The sequence below is a fragment of the Bufo gargarizans genome, chromosome 8 (assembly GCF_014858855.1).
Source record: "Bufo gargarizans isolate SCDJY-AF-19 chromosome 8, ASM1485885v1, whole genome shotgun sequence".
Lineage (NCBI taxonomy): Eukaryota > Metazoa > Chordata > Amphibia > Anura > Bufonidae > Bufo > Bufo gargarizans.
Genome location: NC_058087.1, coordinates 105,008,028 through 105,029,332, shown reverse-complemented (window position 1 = coordinate 105,029,332; position 21,305 = coordinate 105,008,028). Strand labels below are relative to the sequence as shown.

Here is a 21,305-nt window from a genome sequence, read left to right as displayed (position 1 = left end):
TTCCGCTTGCATCCGTAAGCACTTGAATGTAGGGAACCTTCTCCCAGGCAACTCCCAAGGACAGATTGCTTGTGCTTTTCCACCAATTTAGGGAGGTCTTCACCACTAGGGGAATCAGAACTTTGTGATCCAAGGAGGACTGCTGTTTGTTCCAAGTTCTGAGGATCCATGATTGGAGAGATCGGAAGTGGGCCTGACTCCATGGGACGGACATGATACAAGACTAGAGAAGACCCAGGAGGCTCATAGCTTCCCTTATGGGACATGACCTCCTGTTCTGGAATCGTCGAACCTGTAATTGAAGGTTTCTGACCTTGTCTGGTGGAAGGAAGGTATGCTGCGTTCGGGAATCCAGGATGACGCCCAAAAACTGGATAGTGCTGGAGGGTACCAGGTTCGATTTTTTCATGTTCACCAACCATCCCAGATCTTGAGTGAGAGACAGGAAGGTTTGTAGGTCTGTTCTGAGTTTGTTCTCCAAATTCCCAATTAAGAGGAAATCGTCCAGGTACGGTATAATCACCAGACCTTTGTGTCTCAGGTAGGCCACCATCTCGACTATCAGCTTCGTAAAGACTCTGGGCGCAGATGATATCCCAAAGGGGAGGGCCGTAAACTGGAAGTGACGGGTTACTCCCTTGTGGTCCCGGATGGCGAACCTCAAGAACCTTTGTGACTCTGGATGAATTGGGACGTGATAGTAGGCGTCCTGAAGATCTACTGAGCACATCAGGGCATTCCTCCCTATTAACGGAATCAGGGGCTTCAGGGATTCCATCCTGAACTTCCGATAAATTACAAACTTGTTCAGGGCTTTCAAGTTTATAATTGTGCGGAATGAGCCCTCTTTTTTCTCTACCAAAAACAGGTTCGAATAGAACCCTTGTCTTTGCTGTGTTGACGGGACTTGTACTATCACGTCCATCGCCAGAAGACTTTGGATCCCTTGCTGAATCTTTTTGCGTACTTTGGGGGAACTTGGGTTGGTGACAATGAAGCGGTTTGAGGGAGATGAAGAAAGTTCGATTTGGTACCCGGATTTTATTATGTCCCGAACATGGACTCCAAAGGAGTCAGAAAATTCTTCAATCTCCCCCCAACTCTGGCGTCATTGCTTGTCCGAGGGCTTATTCTGGGAGGAGGAGGGGTTGTTCCTACCCCTGCCCCCTTTTGGGTAACTCCAGCGTCCTGACTTCCCTTTATCCTTAAAGGGTCTATTCTGGCTGGTGGGGGCCCGAAAGGGATATTTCCTTTTATAGGGTCTCTCCTCTGGGAACCCCTTTTTTTTGTCCGCCGCTTTCTCCAGGATACGGTCTAGGACAGGCCCGAAGACGTATTCCCCCGAGAACGGGATGGAGCATAGTTTCATCTTTGAAGTGTTATCACCTGACCAGCTCTTTATCCACAAGGCACGGCGGGCCGCATTGGAGAGCCCAGCATCCTTCGCCGCAAATCTGACAGACTCAGCCGAGGTATCTGCCATAAATGCTGTGGCGGATTTCAATAGGGGGAGGGACCTTAAGATCTCATCCCTGGGAGTATTATCTCTGATATGAGATTCCAGCTCCTCTAGCCACAGCCTCATGGATCTTGCGACTGAGGTAGCTGCGATGTTTGTTTTTAAAGTAAACATCGCCGCTTCCCACGATTTTTTTAAGAGGCTATCTGCCTTCCTATCCATGGGATCACGCAGCTGAGAAGTGTCTTCGAAGGGCAAGGCAGTCTTTTTATTGACCTTTGCGACTTGAATGTCGACTTTTGGTGTTTCACTGAAAATCTTCGCTTCACTAGAGTCAAACAACAGCCGGTTCTTAAAGGACCTGGACACCCCCCAACCTCTTTTCCGGGTTGGACCACTCGTCAAGCACCATATCTCGTATGTTCTCGTTTATTGGAAACACCCGGGTCTTTTTAACCCTGAGTCTCCCAAACATCTCATCCTGGACCGAGTGGGCTCTAGGGGTTTCTTCGACCCCCATAGTGGCCCGGACCGCCTTCAGAAGGTCTGGCATCTCATCCAATGAAAAGCAAAATCTTCGATCTGATTCTGAAGTATCAATATCAGAGGAGGCCTCCTCGTCCTCCCCGTCCTCCCAGGCTCTAGATGATGAGGCATCTTCCTCTATCATCTCCGGGTCTGATAAGGAAGGAGATGGACCCCTACGTTTTTTGGGTGGAGGTGCATCCCTGGGTAGAGGCATCTGGGATAAGGAGGTTTTCACTTCCTCATGGATCATGGACCTCAATTCATTAAAGAAGGAAGGCTGTTCTTCAGCGATAACGCTAGAGATGCAGTCCTTGCAAAGTTTTTTGCGATAGTCGTCCGGAAGCCATTTGAGGCAGGACACACACTTAAACTGTTTTCTGATTTTTTTCTGGGCCTCCTTTGCGACCTGGGAAGAATAACCCCCATTAGCCATATTAGGTATATATGGAACTAAACAGGCAGAAGCCCCAAGCCAGAGATGTGGAGGAGGAGGAACAAGCAACCTGGTACAGTGTCTAGGAACAAGTAACAGGCGGAAAAAAGCGCTTCCCCACAGGGGAACTTACTGCAGGAGGCACAGAAGGGTCTCCAGGGGAGCGGGGTTCGGTCGACATGACTGCACGCTGCTCCGATGTACGCCGGTACACTGAGACGTTCGGCACCGCTGGCGCCGAAAATTTGAATGGGAGACGCCTCTGAATGACGTCACTTCCCTCGTCCACCCGGAAGTGACGTCTTGCCGCTTTCCTGAAGCGCTTAGGCGCGCACCCGGCGATAGCCAAGCAGGCCCGGCAGGAGAATGCGACCCGGGAGCAGGCTCACATATTATAATGGATCGAGTCCTCCCTCCGTCACCCCTGCCAAGCGTTAGTACGAGGACCGCAGGAGGGCAGGGGGAACACCCGGTAGGTGTCAGGAAGTTACATCTTCAACTTCATCTCCCCGCAGGGAGACTCTCTCTGCCCCTGTCCTCTGTAGGGACAGGAAACACTGGTGCTGGTGGTGGGAGGGGGGGATTTAAACCCTCTCTCTGTTCCTGCCCCTACAGAGGTCAGGGGTCAATCTCCTTGTAGCCGTTGTGGTGATGAGGTGGAAAGCACTGTTCTAAAGAGTCATCGCCCTTCTACTTTTCACACATTCCATTCTTAAAGGGGCTTGCCAGGATTTTAATATTGATGACCTATCATCAGGATAGGTCATCAATATCAGATTGGTGGGGGTCCAACACTCTGCATCCCCGAGGATTAGCTGGTTGAAGAGACGTGCCATGCCAGCGCAGACTTCCCTTCATTGCAGAGGTGAGCAGGTTTAATTACAAGAAGCTGTCCCATTCACTTCAATAGAACGGCTCCTTCCTATACACCTGAATGGGAAGAAGCTATGCCATAGAAGTGAATGGGATGGTTTGTAATTACACCTGCTCAACTCTGCAATGTCAAAGATAGGTCATCAATATTAAAATCCCGGAAAACCCCTTTATGGTACAGCCACACAGCGCACCTGGCCACACATGGCCAAGCCATGTTCACCTGCAGCAGCCAATAACTTCAAGATCTCACAGCAAATTTGTGTGGCCATTATCTGCCCAGGTGGACATGGCTTGGTCTTGTGTGGCTCATCCCACAGCTTTATTTCCCCCAACCTCTGCCATTATGCATCTGGACTACTAGAATAGGGGCTGCCTGTCTTGCAAAACCCATTTGTATATGCCATGTGGTGAAAACCCCTATACTGTTAGTCTGTGTGTGTGATCCAAATGGAAACTAAAACCTTGTGTGTGTATAAAGAACAACAAAATGAACGTGTATTACTGTGTGTTGCAGTCTGTCAGAAGGTCCCCATGACCAAGTCTCCTCTCTTGTATTCCAGCAGATCAGCATTATCTACCAGATCCTCATCACCAATAGCCAAAAGTGAAAGTAGGAATGTGACTGGTTTGTATTAATAACATCTACTTTATTTTTATCCTGGTTTCCAGTGTCCTTATAACACCTCTGAAACACAAGCAAACATGACTTTATTCAGAACTGTTGAATATCTAACACCAGATTTCACAAAACAAACTGTACACATTATTAAAGGGGTTCTCTGGGCCAGCACCTACACAAAAGTCTGTTTCAGCTAATCTGAGGACAATTCCACAATCCCAGCTGATCCCGTGACCGCCTGCAGGCTTTTCCTCTGAGGTAGCAATCGGATGACCCTCCTTCTTCCTGGTCAGCTACATAATGTAGATGTAGCTGAAGAAAATAGGAATTAGACTTACCGGTAATTCACTTTCCAGAGATTCCCTGCTGACAGCACCACAGAAGGTTGTTCTCCTTTGACCTTCTTGGGACAGGAAACATAGGTTAAAAAGGTCCCTCCCACCAGTGTTTTTCCAGATTGCTACACCAGGATGGATGCAACCAAATGAAAATCTTATATGCAATGTTTACATAGTAGTTAATAAGGGAGGGAACGTACGGGTGCTATATATATGAGGGAATCCCTGGAAAGTGAATTACCGGTAAGTCTAATTCCTATTTTCCAGCTCTTCCCTCCTGAGAGCACCACAGGAGATGTACCAAATTATAATTTTAGGGAGGGCAAATCTAAGGAGAACATATCCCAGATATTTATCATTAGGTAAAAATACCATTTCGTAGAATTAGGAATAAACAGAATTTGTGAATCCCGTCATAACTCTGAAATGTCTCTATCTGCCTCCTTGATCAACAGTCTTACCTCTGTTTATAGACTTAAATTTTTAATTCGAGGAAGAAAATCAACTTATTAGACATCGGCCATAAAAAGAATGCCCTTTACTTGTAAGCCTATAATATGGTAGGTTTTACTGTGTAAAGCTACTCGCTTTAAAACCCAGAAAAGATCATCTATAACCATTGCACCGAGTAAAAATTTACTGTAGACCCCCAATGCAGTTCATTCTCGAGAGTTTAATCGTTAAAATTTGATAACTTCGGAAAGTCTACAAGGTATATGTAAGAAAACCGAGCCCAGCTGACGGAACAGGCACACGGCAGCATGGACATCAATGATGAGGTAACCAAACTGCACCAATAACTTAGTACCGGTGTAAGACAAGCTTGGGATCCTGTATTCAGTCCATCAACCTCTGGGTTATGGCCCTAACACACTTCCGCTGCGCCCCTCTGCTCGACGAAACCAGGCCAGCCGGCAACCCACCTGCCTGCATAACTTCAAGGTCAGAGCCAGTCTTAAGGGTTTCACAAGATCTTTACATTGCAATAGCCAGAACACAGAGGGACTGAGGAGTGGCAACAGGTTACAGGACCCGTGCAGCACACATAGCCACAGCTTATATTTGTGAGCCTGTAAGTGAGAATGTGGACAGAGGAATGCACCATCTCTATTGCCATTTTGTAGCTCCCTGGGATAGCGTACAGTGAGGGGAGTCACCTTCCCGGAGGCGACAGATTCCCCTGAGGTTTTGTGCATTAGGTGCAATGAAGGCAGGGTCCCTAATGTTCACGACGCCAGAATGCCAGGTACAAATAGAATAGTTTAGTTGGGCATAAGTTGACAGTTACTTGTTCTGAGGTAGATACCAATTTATTGCCATAGAAGGGATAGCTGTAATCCATACAATATGAAATCCCAGCCAGGATGGTGCTACCTCCCATTGTAACAGATCTGGGTAGGATCTCTAACTTCAGGCTGACCCATACTATCTCCAGGTGTAGAGTATACTATACCCTTTGCAAATACATACAATTTCCGTTAATATTGTCCAAGGAGGAATGTGGCTCCCATACAGCATTGCGCAAAACTGTAGATCTTGAATAGACACTGTAGGCTACTCCAGTCACACTGGGTCCTTCCTGAGGTCTTCACCTTAGGCTTCACCCTTTAGCTTTAACTTAACTTCCTGCTTCCTACCTTGTTAATTTTTTGTGTCAGGACCAGTCGGAGGCAGGAGGCAGCGAGTGGCACCAGGCCCCGCGCGGAGGCAGCGAGTGGCACCAGGCCCCGCGCGGAGGCAGCGAGTGGCACCAGGCCCCGCGCGGAGGCAGCGAGTGGCACCAGGCCCCGCGCGGAGGCAGCGAGTGGCACCAGGCCCCGCGCGGAGGCAGCGAGTGGCACCAGGCCCCGCGCGGAGGCAGCGAGTGGCACCAGGCCCCGCGCGGAGGCAGCGAGTGGCACCAGGCCCCGCGCGGAGGCAGCGAGTGGCACAAGGCCCCGCGCGGAGGCAGCGAGTGGCACAAGGCCCCGCGCGGAGGCAGCGAGTGGCACAAGGCCCCGCGCGGAGGCAGCGAGTGGCACAAGGCCCCGCGCGGAGGCAGCGAGTGGCACAAGGCCCCGCGCGGAGGCAGCGAGTGGCACAAGGCCCCGCGCGGAGGCAGCGAGTGGCACAAGGCCCCGCGCGGAGGCAGCGAGTGGCACAAGGCCCCGCGCGGAGGCAGCGAGTGGCACAAGGCCCCGCGCGGAGGCAGCGAGTGGCACAAGGCCCCGCGCGGAGGCAGCGAGTGGCACAAGGCCCCGCGCGGAGGCAGCGAGTGGCACAAGGCCCCGCGCGGAGGCAGCGAGTGGCACAAGGCCCCGCGCGGAGGCAGCGAGTGGCACAAGGCCCCGCGCGGAGGCAAGACCTGGAATTAGAGGCTGGTCACCCCCTGCTCCTAGACCCAGCCTTAGGCCCTAAAAAGTTCTTAAAGAATCTCTTCAACCCCAGAGAAGGAAACCGCGTCTATCCCCTGTAGGGACAGGAAGAACACTGGTGGGTGGACGTGGGAGAGAACTTTTAACCTCTCTGTTTCCTGTCCCAAGAAGGTCAAAGGGGAAAAAGAAGAGCTGGAAAAAGAAGAAAGAGGAGCACATCCAATTGCAATGTCAGAGGAAGAGCCCGCAGCCAATGGGGATATCACATGACCCCTGATCGTGGAATTATTGGTGTGACAGAAAGGTAAGTACTGTTCAAAGTGTTTTCTGCCCACGTTAACTGAAAGAGACTTTTTAGGTACATACTCAAAGAACCATTTAAATAGATATCTTAGATTTGATGAGGATGGTGCACGCTTTGAAAATTAATTTCATAAGCTCAGATCTGTCTACCTTCCCCCTGCTGCTGCCATTTCACACTGCTCAGTGCAAACTGCATTCATCTTAAGGCTACATGCACACAACCGTATATGTTTTGCGGTCCGCAAAAAAAAACAAAAAAAAAAAACAAAAAAAAAAAACGGATGACATCCGGATACCATCTGTTTTTTGCGGAGCTATTGTAACAATTCGTAAAACAAACAAGAATGCCTTGAATACAAAAATAAATGGATACTTACTGTGAAACCACTGCGTCAACCAACTGGTTTGACTAATCCTAAGGGTGTTATCTTAGTAGTCACCTGGTATTCCTCCTTTAACAGCTATAGAGAGATCCGGCTTTGCTGCATGGGAGCCACCAGGCCACTACCTCTTTGAGTAGTCTTCGTGTTGTTGACTGCTGACCCAAAGATGCCAGAGACACCGGCCCGTAGCACTGAAGGATCAAGCAAAACTCGTGGTTGGATACAAGCTAAGGTCCGGGCTGGAAGATTTTGAGTGAATCCGTGAAATAGTCCAATGCGTCAGGGCAGGCAGCACAGGGCCATTACGGGGATCAAGCACTAGTCAGGACATGCAGCAGAGGGTCAGATTTTGGGAATCAGACAGAAGTCAGTTCACAGGCAAATAAGCAGATTATAGAACCTTTGACGGATCTGGCAAGCTAGTGGACCTATTGCTCAGGCAGAGAATAAGACAAACAGCATGGCATACAGTATATATAGGAAGCTGATTTACATATTGGAAACAGCCTAAGGCCCCTTACACACGGGCGTCACAGATTTTGTCCGGATGTGTTGCGGGGAACCCACACAAGTGCACATGCAATTTCAGTCAGTGTTGACTGCAATTGCGTTGTTCAGTTTTATCCGCGCGAGTGCAAAGCGTTTTAATGCGTTTTGCACACGCGTGATAAAAAACTGAATGTGGTACCTAGACCCGAAACCGGACTTCTTCACTGAAGTTTGGGTTTGGTGTTTTGTAGATTTTATTATTTTATGGTTAGAATGGAAAATAATAGCATTCTTTAATACGGAATGCTAAGTAAAATGTCCCTTGAGGGTTAAAAAAGAATTACAGAAAAAAAAATTACTCACCTAACCACTTGATCGCACAGCTGTTATCATCTTCTTTCTTCTTCTTGCAGGATCTGCAAAAGGACGTGGTGAGTGTGGTGATGTCAGTGCAGGTCCTGCTGAATGAAGATAGAAGGAGGTCACCGCGCTCACCACGTTACGTCAGCGCAGGTCCTTTTGCAGGTCCTGTAAGAAGAAGAAAGAAGATGATAACGGCTGTGCGATCAAGTGGATGAGGTGAGTAATTATTTTTTATTTATAATTTTTTAACCCTCAAAAAGGACATTTTACTTAGCATTCCGTATTAAAGAACGCTATTATTTTCCATTATAACCATGTTACAATGGAAAATAATAAAGTGAATAGACCTCATCCCCATTTATTATCATCTCCTTAGCAACCATCCGTGAAGTGAACAGGTGCAATGTGTTCACGTCACGCATTGCACCCGCGTGGAAAACTCGCCTGTGTGAAAGGGGCCTAACAGCTGCACATAGAATCAAGGGAAGGTTTAACCCTTGCAATACTGTAGAATGACGTAAGGTTCAATTAAGAATATCCCCAATAGACACACAGGAGACTGGTTCCCGGGCCTGCTGCTGAAGCTGCAATAGACACAGGGAGTCTCCATACCACTTACCTCTTTCTCCGGGACCATTCTCTGTGCCAATAGTTAGGTCCTCCAGCCGCTTGTTTAAAAGCTACAGTGGTGATACGCATGTGATCGCTGCAGTCAATCACTGTCCTCAATGGTACACACCATTTGGAGGCATGTCTGAGGTCATGGAGTAAAAAAGGAGGAAAAGCAAAAACTGAAAATGGCACTGTACTGAGGAGAAGAAAGGCGGAGTGGCACTGCAGTTTGAATGAATAGCGCCCCTGTTACTATGGCAAAGACACGTCAACGAGGGTGAAGTCAGGTGAGTCTGCTATTAAATCGAAGTGCTGGCTGGCGGTGCTCTGTCCCACGTGTAACTTTCTTGTTACAAGTGGGACAGAGCACCGCCAGCCAGCACTTCGATTTAATAGCAGACTCACCTGACTTCACCCTCATTGATGTGTCTTTGCCATAGTAACAGGGGCGCTATTCATTCAAACTGCAGTGCCACTCCGCCTTTCTTCTCCTCAGTACATCGGATTCTGGACTATGCTAACCAAGTGTGTGTTTTTGGAGTAGAGGATGCAGGTTGTTAACCCCGTATTACAGCATGGAAGTCATTACAGAGGAAGAACGTGTCGGTCTATCTGCGGGCAGAGAAGGGGCGGACACTTATTTTACAGAGTGTAACCAGAAAGACTACATAACCACCATGAGCACTAGGACACTGGAAATGAAAGTGTCACAGCTTGCAGAAAAAGAGGTTCAGCTCTTTAAAATCGTATCAGGAGAGCAGACGGGTCCCAAGAGGGCTCAGAATATACAAAGATATGTCGGAATTCCAGGAGGACGTGGAGTTTGCTCTAGAGTGGCAAAATATGCACCTGGAGTTTTCATTAAAAATACAAGACATGGTATTAAAAATAAATGAAAAAGAATACCACTTCATTAAGATGGAATTAGATAAAGCAAAAGTGGAGCTGGCAACCCACCTCACTGAAAAGCAATTCAGAGACTTCGAAAGACGCCTGGAGACCAAATTGATCAACACACAAAGAGACATCAAGGAAAAGAAAAGGGATAAATTCCTGCGGGACAAAACGGGACTTTGATGGGGATAAAGTGTTTAATTGGAATGCCAGTAGCCGCATGAAGAAACGCAGGCAGCCGCGAAGAAGGAGCGACTACTGGACCACGGACTCGGACTCCAGTCATTCCGATGACACCACAGTACAGGCCCCCACCATGCAGGGTGGCACCCAAGGGGCACAGTCCCCTTTGGGACACACACAAGAAGGGGGTGGGGCAAAGGGATAAATATACAAAAAGCAAGGCCACAAAAGAAAGCAGGTGCCCTGGAGGAATTAGGTGATCTATCAGCCCCTAGGTATGTGCAAAATCTGGTTATCAACCTGACTGGCTCCGTGCTTCCACCAGACTGTGTGCGAGTCCTCAACAGGGGGCTCAACTACAGTCTGGTGGAGCAGTTTGACCCGGGTTTGAGGTTGACCTGTACAAGGCAGTTAGGAAGCTCACTTTGAAAACATTGTTTAGCAGGATCCCACCCACAAAAAAAGGAAGCTAGGGAGGGAGAGACACCAGTAGTGATAGGACCCCTGGGTTTTAGTACCATGGCCAATTTTAATTCCACAGAGGTGGAATGTTTAGAATGGATGACGGGTTTATCATTCAGCACCCCAACCCCACAACTGGAATGTGATAGGGGTGATTTTCGGGGAGGTGTCAAGTCCACATTTAACCCCCGCCTTGTACGCTGGTAGCTCCATCGATGTGTTCCAATAAAAGGTCTTAGAAGGGGTGAAAGCTTTAGTATACCGCACGGCAGCCCTAAATCTGGATGTTGGTGAGAAAAGGCCTTAAAGTGGCTACAAACACGCAATGATATTATAATAAAACCAGCGGACAAGGGGGGCAATGTGGTTCTTATGACAAAAGAGTATAATGTCACAGAGGCCCACCGACAGTTGCACAATAAGGAGGTCTATGAGGCTGTACAAATAGACCCCACACACCAGGTTCAAGGTGTTTTGAGGAGATTACTCCACAAACATTGTGAGAATGGTACTCTGTCACAAAAAATAGCAGAAAAATTACTGCCACTCTTCCCCTCTAAACCGTTATGGCACTTTGTACCTAAGATCCACAAGTCACTGACCCACCCCCCTGGCAGGCCCATTGTGTCTGGGGTTGGGTCAGTGACTGAACCCCTGTCTAAATATGTGGACTGGCTACTCAGACCCATGGTGAGTAACGTACCCTCATACGTCAGGGAAACGTCGGATCTCCTCCAGGCATTAAGGTTGGCAGGAGGATTTCCGACTAGTGTCCTTAGACGGGGAAAGCCTGTACACGCGCATCCCCCAGGATGAAGACATCAAGGTAGTCACGGACATTTTGTCAGAGATGGGCAAAAGTGAGAAGTTCACCAGTTTCATCCATGATGCACTGGAATTCATTCTTAAACATAATGCCTTCAGATTTGGGGATGCATGGTACAGGCAAAAGTTCGGGATGTACGTTTGCAAATCTATATTTAGCCAGATTTAAAGACAGGTATGTGTACACACTCTCAAATCCCTTTGTCCGGTATATCCACACCTATCTGAGATACATCGACAATGTGCTCATTGTATGGACAGAGACAGAACCGGAGTTTATGAAATTTGTACAGTATCTCAACCAGGTGAACGACATGAATATGTTGTTCACGCACAAGTTTGGGGGTGACCGTCTGGAGTTCCTGGACGTAGAGATCTCAGTTAGAGATGGTGAGCTGGTGACCGAGGGCAATCGCAAGCCGACGGCCACCAACTCACTGCTACATTACTCCAGCTACCATGCACCGAGTGTCAAGAAGGCGGTACCCTATGGCCAGTTTGTCCGTTTAAAACGGATCAACAGGTTTGATGTTGATTACAACCGTCAGGCCTTAGAGTTAAAAAATAGATTACTGGCCAGGGGGTACCCCCTTAGACTTCTGAATCAGGCCATGAAGCAGGCCGACCACATGAAACCCCAAATCTGCCCCGCACCCACTGAAAATGTGGACATGGAGAATACGGGATCCGACGAAACTTCACATCCCTTTGTCTTCTCTTTCAAGTATGGACCTATGGCTCCTCTTATTAAGAGGGTCATTCAGGACAACTGGTCCATACTTGAAAGAGACGAGTCACTAAAGGAGATAAATAACATGACACCCATCATAGCCTTCAGGAGATGTCACACCTTGAGGGACAAGTTAGTCCGCAGCAGGTTCCTAGAGAAAAAACCTACCACATGGCTGGAGAGTTGGGGACCAAAAGGTAACCGCAGGTGTGGACATTGTTCATGCTGCAGGTTTAACCCCCAATGGAACATTTTGAGGTTTGGAGGGATTCAACATAAAGTTACCTCCCTCATTACCTGCAAAAGTAGATATGTAGTGTATCTTATTAAATGTGCATGTGGTAGATTTTATATAGGTAAAACCATCAGGGGTCTCCATGAAAGAATTTGGCTACTTTCACACTTGCGTTCGTCGGTCCGCTCGTGAGCTCCGTTTGAAGGAGCTCACGAGCGGACCCGAACGCTGCCGTCCAGCCCTGATGCAGTCTGAATGGAGCGGATCCGCTCAGACTGCATCAGTCTGGCGGCGTTCAGCCTCCGCTCCGCTCGCCTCCGCACGGACAGGTGGACAGCTGAACGCTGCTTGCAGCGTTCAGATGTCCGCCTGGCCGTGCGGATCCGTTCAGACTTACAATGTAAGTCAATGGGAACGGATCCGCTTGAAGATGACACCATATGGCTCAATCTTCAAGCGGATCCGTCCCCCATTGACTTTACATTGAAAGTCTGAACGGATCCGCTCAGGCTACTTTCACACTTAGAAATTTTTCTAAGTTATTAATGCAGACGGATCCGTACTGAACGGAGCCTCCGTCTGCATTAATATGATCGGATCCGTTCAGAACGGATCCGATCAAGCGCAAGTGTGAAAGTAGCCTTAGGGCTGTTTCACACGAGCGGATGCCGTGACAAAACCCGATGCAGACTACAGAGGCACGGAGCATTAACATGACTGATAATGCTCTGTGCCTCTCTGTGATCTCTTTACTACGAAATCACAGTGACAACTTTATCTCACTGTGATTTCGTAGTACCACAGGGGGGGATAGACACAAGGAACTCCTCAGACGAGAGAGCAGATTGATATTACGCTCAGACGCAATGGGACCCCTGGGGTTAAACGATAAAATAGATATGGGTATATTCCTGTAGAGACCCGATTTCTCTGGGGGTACATGCTGTATGTTGAATCTCATTATAATGGTACTGTTTTTAATTGCTGTATTGTTATCTGTCTTTCAGTTGTGACGCGGTTTACTCTGACGCACAGGGGCAGGCGCCGACCAGGTGCAGTACCTGTTGGGCGCAGGTAATTCCGCGTCACAAGCTGTCTGTCTTAAAAGACCAGGTGAATTGAGCACTTGATTAAGGGTCAGAGGAAGCACTTAGGTGCGAAACGGCCGTCGCCCATTCAGCTGGTTACATCACTGTATTTGTTGTCCGCTGCCCACTGCCAATAAAAAGAAGATCGTATCAGCGCAAAAAGGGTGAGTGCCGTCCGTCTTTTCTACAATTGCCTATGAAAATGGCAGTGTCTTGAAGGGTTTAAAGGGGGTCTGCCAGCAATTTTGAGCATGCAAAACTGCAGACAACACTTAGTAGGGGTAGTGGAAAGCATACCTTTTGCAGAGCTTTTCTTATCAGTAGAATATTCTGCCAGGCTCTGCTACTGCAAGTTCCCAGGAGGTGGGGCTTCACTGCTCTCCACCGTGAGCTGCTTTACAGCTCCTCCTCTCTGCTCTGAGTGACAACTGTAACATCCAATCAGGAGGCCAGTAGAGCTGACACTCTGAGCAGAGACGAGGGAGGGTTGTGAAGCGGCTCCATGCAGGGAGCAATTTTCTGTGAAACACTGTTTCCTATAATCCTACTGCTGCCACATGAAATAGCCAAGTTATACCAAAGAAACAAAAATATACTTTGACTGCACCTCTGCCACAACTAGGTTAAAGGGGCTTTCCCCCTGATGATGACCTTTTAGGGCAGCACTCAGGTAGTCAGCAAAAATCAGTATCTGATTGGTGGAAGTCTGACACACAGCGCCATACATTGCACAGTGGATATGTTTGGTATCGCAGGCCAGCACCATTCACTTCAAAGGGGCTGAGTTGCGCCTAGGCCTTGTGAACTATGAATATGACATCACTCAGCCTAGGTAAAGCTGAGAGAAACCTTCTCAAACAGCTGATCGGCAGGGGTCCTAGGTGTCGGAACCCCACCAATCAGATACTGATGACCTATCCTGAGGACAGATCATAAGTGTAAAACTACCGGAAAACCCCTTTAACCATCTGCATGCTTCTCACACCCTCTAAGGCAGGCAAGGTGATAATTCTGGGTGTTCATATGAATGATGCCCTGGTTTGTCTGTAGAAGTAATAGTGGAGAGGGATATAAGTTTGCTGGCAAGCAGGAACAGAGTGGGAGGGAGACATACAGATACACAGACAAATTAATATCCACCCCAAACAGCGGCACTTATACAAGAGCTCAGCAGAAAAAAAGTTCATATTCAGACTACCCCTGAAAATAAATGCTCTGCTAAAGGTATGTTTATCTCTATTTAGACTCCTTTTAAAATAAAGTTTTCATTATGGATTATACAGCTATTCTGATTTTCTGAGTAAGTACACCAGCCTCATGAGGTCCAAGAGATCAATGTAATAATGTATGCTATTTGTAATGTGAAATATTGTGACAGATGCTCTTTAACCCCTTAGTGACCACCCATACGTGTTTTTACGGCGGTCACTAAGGGGCCTTGGGCTGGAGCGCCGCCTTTTTACGGCGGCACTTCAGCCCGAGTTAACGCTAAAATCAAGCGTTGTAGCTCCGTGCCCGCAGCTACCGGAGCTAGCTGAGGGCTCTGATCACGTGATCGCCGTGATACACTTTATCACGGCGATCACCGAAAATGATGCCTGTACTAAAACTTTCCCCCTAAGAGAGAAGGGAGAAAGTCTCCGGTGCTAGGATCGGTTCCCCCAGCACTTCTGTCCCTAAGCTGGGTCCCGATCCTCACCCCCCACCCCCCCTTACCCTCAAGGAAGATGGCGGCGGCGGCCCGGCGCATGCGCAGACTGAAAGCCGGCCGCCACCGCTTACTGTAAGGTCTCTCTCCTCAGGAGAGGAAAGAGAAGTTCAAGTTATGCCCCAATCGGGTCCCCCACCGTTTGGCTAAAAATCCAACTTTTATTGCTATGCAAATGAGCCTCTAGGTGCTATGGGGGCGTCTTTTCAGCACCTAGAGGCTCCGTCTACTACACAAGGTTCACCCTCTTCATGCCCTCTGTATCAGAAACCTGAAGTTGTGAAGCAGAGTTCAACGTTTTAGACGCCGGTCTTAATAAGGCCTTGTGCCGGCAGTGGATTCGCCAAAGTTAAGTAGAGGCGCCGGCCTCTATATAACTTCGGCAGATTAACCTCCTTTTCTAAATCTACTCCAGCTCCCTTGCTGGCGTACATTTAGACCATGTTCTGATAGCCTATCCCCTTTTCTCCACCACGCCCACTTAGACCTGGCATGACAGGTGAAAGTTGAAGATTGCAGCACTATCTGCGCCAGAAATATGCCTAAGGCTGACTGCACACGGCCGTGGATCATGCGAGTGTATTACTGTAGCGCAGCGGACTAATATAGACGGATTTCTGTTGGTAAATAACCCCCATTATGTGATTATCAGTAATGTGCAGGCACTGAAGATCTGATACTAACCCGCGTTAATAAACAAGACCAGATAATGCACACAGGTTTGCTTTAACAATAGGGCAGACAGTGCAACTGCACCAGGCCCACCAGCAGTAGCTCACATGACTTGGGAAAACGCTGCATATCCCACTGGGATATCCTAACTGGATCTGGATCCTGGGTACCCCGATACAGTTGAATACAATGGTGAAGCAAGGAGCAGTGAGCTCCATGTTCCATCAATCCCCTGCCTGTGCACCCCCAGCAGCAGGCAAGATGAAGTGATGTTGTTGCGCCTACGGTGCTGCGCGGGGAGAATATGCTCCATTCATTGCGGGAGCAGGGCTAGACGAGATTACATTTAATTTTATTACATTAAAATTATCAGGGCTTCACTACTACACCACTAAGGGGGGGGGGGGGGGGCAACATTTCTGTGATGAGCATTAAGGGAGGGGAAACTGTTACAAGAAGGAACTAAAGGGGAGCACTTAGGGGGTATAACTAATGTGAGGGGGCATAACTTCTGTGATGGTACACTAAGGGGCAAAACTACAGTGAGGGGGGATAACTACTGTGATGGGGCACTAAGGGGGCATATCTGCTGTGATGGGAGCACTCAGGAGGCATAACTATTATCAGGGGATATAACTACTTTGAGAGAGCACTAAGGGGGCAAAACTACAGTGAGGGGGCTCTAACTTAGGGGGCATAACTACTGTGATGGGGCACTCAGGAGATATAACTGTTGTGAGGGGGCAATAGGGGGACATAAGTACTATGAGGGGGCACTAAGGGGACATATGTACTGTGAGGGGGCACTAAGGGGGCATAACTATTGTAAGAGGGCACTAAGGGGACATAAGTACTGTGAGGGGGCACTAAGAAGGCATAAGTACTGTGAGGGGGCACTAAGGAGGCATAACTACTGTGAGTGGGCACTAAGGTGGCATAACTTCTGTGAGGGGGCACTATGGGGACATAAGTACTGTGAGGGGGCACTATATGGCATAATTACTGTGAGGAGCACTGGGGGGCAGGGGAGTTGGCACTGATGACAGGTCTTCACTGGGCCCATCTATGTGGTAAGCAGTGCTGCGCACTATTCGCAGGCTGGAGCTGTGAACTATGTGAACAAGCACGCCATCTGTTTACATGCTGGAATGTATTGCCTCCCGGACACCAGTTGACTACGCAGTGACATCGACCGACGGCATCACCCGCGGAATTTAACCTCTCAGCCTCCACGGCAGTCAGCCATGTACCTTTGGCTATTTTGTTAGCTGATCAGTTCCACGCATTGTCTATTTCCTCACCGATTAGAATCTGCGTACGATCCTGCCACCAGCGGCGATCAGCTCTGTTGCCGCTCTGAACCCTGCAGTAACGGAGCTGGAATCGGACGATCTTTCACAAAGGTTCTAGAACACTGGGCATTATCCCAATGCAACGCACAGAAGTGAAGAAGCGACGTGTCTGATTGACGCAAGGTTCAGCCACTGAGGCTGTGAGGACGTCCCCGTGACGTCACAGGGGCGGGTCTTCCGCCCAGAGGACAGGACAGTAAGTGGACGGATGAGAGCCTGGCAAGGTGCTCGGTGAAGACGTTGCTGCAGGTAGAGGTTTTTACTCTAACGTACTGCTCTGTGCTTACAGGACCTTAGGGAAGGAGTATCGGCAGCTGCTTGCTTCTATTCTCCGTAGAAACCTGCAAGCCCATGTCCTATTCATAAGCATGCTGACTACCTGAGTGCTGCCCTAAAAATTCAAGTGAATGTGTTTGGCTGGGACACAATCTACAGTGCTATGCTCAGTACACTGTGAGGAGGCCGCAGGCTCTTCAGACAGCCCCCACCAAACAGATATTAATAATTAGGGATGAGCGAATCGACTTCGGATTAAACAAACTATTTCCCGAACTCGGGTTCGGTTCCAAGGTGCCACTTGGAAGCGAACCCGAGTTTGGGAAATGTTTTTTTACAGTAGAAATTGATTTATTAAGTTATTATGCAAAGTCTCGTAAGACTTTGCAAGTTAAATACTTCGGCTCATAGGAGCCAATACATTCTAATACTGTATGGATCGCGTGCTCCCTACAGTATTCAAACAAAGTTTTATGCAAATCGACTTTGGATGTTTCATCCGAAGTCAATTCGCTCATCCCTATTGATAATCTACCATGAGTATTGGTCATCAATATTAAACTCTTGGAAAACCCCCTTAAAGCTCATTTCTGAGAAGCGTGTCCACTGCAGAAAGCATGCTCCAGGTGGAAGCGGATGCTGCTCCTTTCACAGGGCCGCCTGGCATTATAATGATTTATAATGCAATGCGTCTCTGACTTTATATACTGCTGTCTCAACATTTGTGGTATATCACTTGGATGCTACATATGTCAGATCTGAGTGGGTCCCACCTCTTGGACCAGTTCCTATCTCCAGGACAGGGCCTCCGAACTAAAGGGCAGGGAGAGCAGCTGGCGAGTGTGGCCACCCTCCATTCACTGCTGTGGTAGCTCCAAAAATAGCTGAGCAATCCAGGTTCTTGTATTCACTACCTAGTACTCATTGAGCGCTTTGCTTCCTGAAAAGCCGGGTCACCTGACCTGCAGTGGTGTTTTTGCAGCGACTCCAAAAGATGTTGCTGCAGACTAGTTACATGTACCACTGTCATAAGAAGGTGGGTGGTTGTTAAAGGGGTATTCCAGTTATGTAAAGTTATCACCTATCCATAGGATTGGAGATAATTATTAGATTGGTGGGGGCCCTACTGCTGGGGCCCCTGTCCATTATGTGAATGAGGACCCCATATGATTTCCAGTAATCATGCCTGTGCGGATGTATAGCAGAATTTAGGAGCTTAGTCAGAATAGCAATCAGTTCATGGTCTCCTCTCCGACCAATGCTTTCCTCCCTCTATTGTTTACGCAAGCGCTATGTAACAGCAGTTACATAGCGCACTGAGGAAGGAGAGGCCGAGCATGCGTCCTCCTCTCAGTGCGCCTGCGCCGACTGAAGAGGCTCCCTCTTTCCACCATTGGGGCTGTCCCGCTGCGATGGCAGCGCCCGATGCCATGGCAACCGGATGCTTTGCAAAAGCATTCGCTGTTGCCACCTACAATGCATCTGATTGTATTATACTTTGCAATGCAAAAGCATTGCAAAGTATAGTGCAGCCATCAGCCCCACTGGATCTTCAAGATCCAAGAGGGACTTGATAAAAAAATGTAATTTTAAAATAATAAAAGTAAAAATTTAAAGTTTTTTAAAAATAGCCTTTTCCTAAAAAAAATACACATATTAGGTATTACCGCGTCCGTAACGACCGTCTCTATAAATACATCACGTGATGGACCCCGTCCGATAAACACCATAAAAAAAACTGTGTAGAAAAAAAGCAATTTATGTCACCTTACATCACAAAAAATGCAACAGCAAGCGATCAAAAAGGCCTATGATCCCAAAAATAGTACCAGTCAAACCGTCACCTCATCCTGCACAAAATAAGACCCTATTTAAGACAATCGTCCCAAAAATAAAAAAGCTATGGCTCTCAGACTATGGAGACACTAAAACATCATTTTTTGGGGTTTTAGGAAAGCTATTATTGTGTAAAACTTAAATAAATAAGAAAAAGTATACATATTAGGTATTTCCACATCCGTAACTATCTGCTCTATAAAACTGTCACATGACCTAACCCCTCGGATAAACAGCCAATTTTTTGGTCATCTTGCCCCATAAAGTGTAATAATGAATGATTAAAAAGTCATATGTACCCAAAAATGGTACCAATAAAAGCCTCAACTCTTTCTGCAAAAAACAAGCCCCTGCACAAGACTATCGGCAGAAAAAAAAAAAAACATATGGCGTTCAGAAAATGGATTTTCACACAAAAACATAATTTCTTTTTCAAAATTGCTTTATTATGTAAAACTCAAGCAAACAAACAAAGAAAGTAGACATATTTGATATCATTGCGTCCGTAACAACCTGCTCTATAAAAATAGCACATGATCTACCCTGTCAGATGAAATTGTAATAAAAAATAGGGCCAAAACAGCCATTTTTCAGTTACCTTGCCCCACAAACTTAATATAGAGCAATTAAAATCATATGTACCAAAAAATAGTACCAATAAAACTGGCACCTTATCCCCTAGTTTCCAAAATAGGGTAACTTTTTGGGAGTTTCTACTGTAAGGGTGCATCAGGGGGGCTTTAAATGGGACATGGCATCTAAAACCAGTTTAACAAAATCTGCCTTCCAAAAACCATATGGCGTTTCTTTCCTTCTGCGCCCTGCCGTGCGCCCTTACATCAGTTTACGACCACACGTGGGGTGTTTCTCTAAACCGCAGCATCAGGGTAATAAATATTGAGTTTTGTTTGGCTGTTAACCCTCAATGTGTTAAAGAAAAAAATGTAATAAAATGGAAAATCTGCCAAAAAAATGAAATTTTGAAATTTCATCTCCATTTTACTTTAATTCTTGTGGAACACCTAAAGGGTTAGCAAAGTTTGTAAAATCAGTTTTGAGTAACTTGAGGGGTGTAGTTTTTACAATGGGGTCATTTATGGGGGGTGTCCACTATGTAAGCCCCACAAAGTGACTTCAGACCTGAATTGGTCCTTAAAAAGTAGGTTTTGGAAATGTTCTTAAAAATTTTAAGAATTACTTCTAAGCCTTCTAATGTCCTAAAAAAATAAAATCGCATTTCCAAAATGATGCCAACATAAAGTAGACATATGGGGAATGTTAAGTAATAAATATTTTATTAGGTATGACTTTCTGTTTTAGAAGCAGAGACATAAATTTTTTTTTTTTTATAAATTTGGGATTTTTTCATAAATAATGGTGAAATATATTGACTCAAATTTATGACTATCATGAAGTACAATATGTCACGAGAAAACAGTCTCAGAATGGCTTGGATAAGTAAAAGTGTTCCAAAGCAATTAACACATAAAGTGACGCATGTCAGATTTGTAAATTTTGACCTGGACACTGGAGCATCAATGACCCTTGGTCATGAAAGGGTTAAAGAAACTAAGCCACAGAAAAGGGTAAGAGCACTATATATTGAATAATCGCACTATAAGGATTTTAATTAGCCCAAAAATGAAAAATGACTTTTCGGGGGGTGACAGAAGCCCTTTAACCACTTCAACCCGCTAGCTGAAACCCGCTTAATGACCAGGCCACTTTTTACACTTCTGCACTACACTCCTTTCACCGTTTATCGCTCGGTCATGCAACTTACCACCCAAATGAATTTTACCTCCTTTTCTTCTCACTAATAGAGCTTTCATTTGGTGGTATTTCATTGCTGCTGACATTTTTACTTTTTTTTGTTATTAATCGAAATGTAACTATTTTTTTGCCAACAAATGACATTTTTCACTTTCAGCTGAAAAATTTTGCAAAAAAACCGACATCCATATATACATTTTTCGCAAAATTTATTGTCTTTGATAAAAAAAAAATGTTTGGGCAAAAAAAAAAAAAAAATGGTTTGGGTAAAAGTTTTAGCGTTTACAAACTATGGTACAAAAATGTGAATTTCCGCTTTTTGAAGCAGCTCTGACTTTCTGAGCACCTGTCATGTTTCCTGAGGTTCTACAATGCCCAGACAGTAGAACAGGGCTGGCCAACCTGTGGCTCTCCAGATGTTGTAAAACTACAATTCCCACCATGCCCTGCTGTAGGCCGATAGCTGTAGGAATTCTTTGCATGCTGGGAATTGTAGTTTTGCAACAGCTGGAGA

The 21,305-nt window shown here is 46.8% G+C and overlaps 2 protein-coding genes across 10 annotated transcripts in view; one reads left to right on the top strand and one right to left on the bottom strand.

Moving 5' to 3' along the window:
- ORMDL1 (ORMDL sphingolipid biosynthesis regulator 1) overlaps positions 1 to 17,019 on the bottom strand; it is a 270,270-nt gene extending 253,251 nt beyond the window's left edge. For 3 of the 4 annotated variants that reach the window (XM_044304359.1, XM_044304362.1, XM_044304361.1), the window contains exon 1: positions 16,856 to 17,019. The gene's annotated coding sequence lies outside the window, so the exon portion shown is untranslated. Of the gene's footprint in view, positions 1 to 16,804 lie in introns of all 4 variants that reach the window. The other variant, XM_044304360.1, reaches the window with a different exon arrangement.
- A 15-nt stretch (positions 17,020 to 17,034) lies between these two features.
- Positions 17,035 to 21,305, top strand: part of PMS1 (PMS1 homolog 1, mismatch repair system component) — a 488,451-nt gene continuing 484,180 nt past the window's right edge. For 4 of the 6 annotated variants that reach the window (XM_044304357.1, XM_044304354.1, XM_044304352.1 and 1 more), the window contains exon 1: positions 17,056 to 17,155. The gene's annotated coding sequence lies outside the window, so the exon portion shown is untranslated. Of the gene's footprint in view, positions 17,156 to 21,305 lie in introns of all 6 variants that reach the window. The other 2 variants (XM_044304355.1, XM_044304353.1) reach the window with 2 other exon arrangements.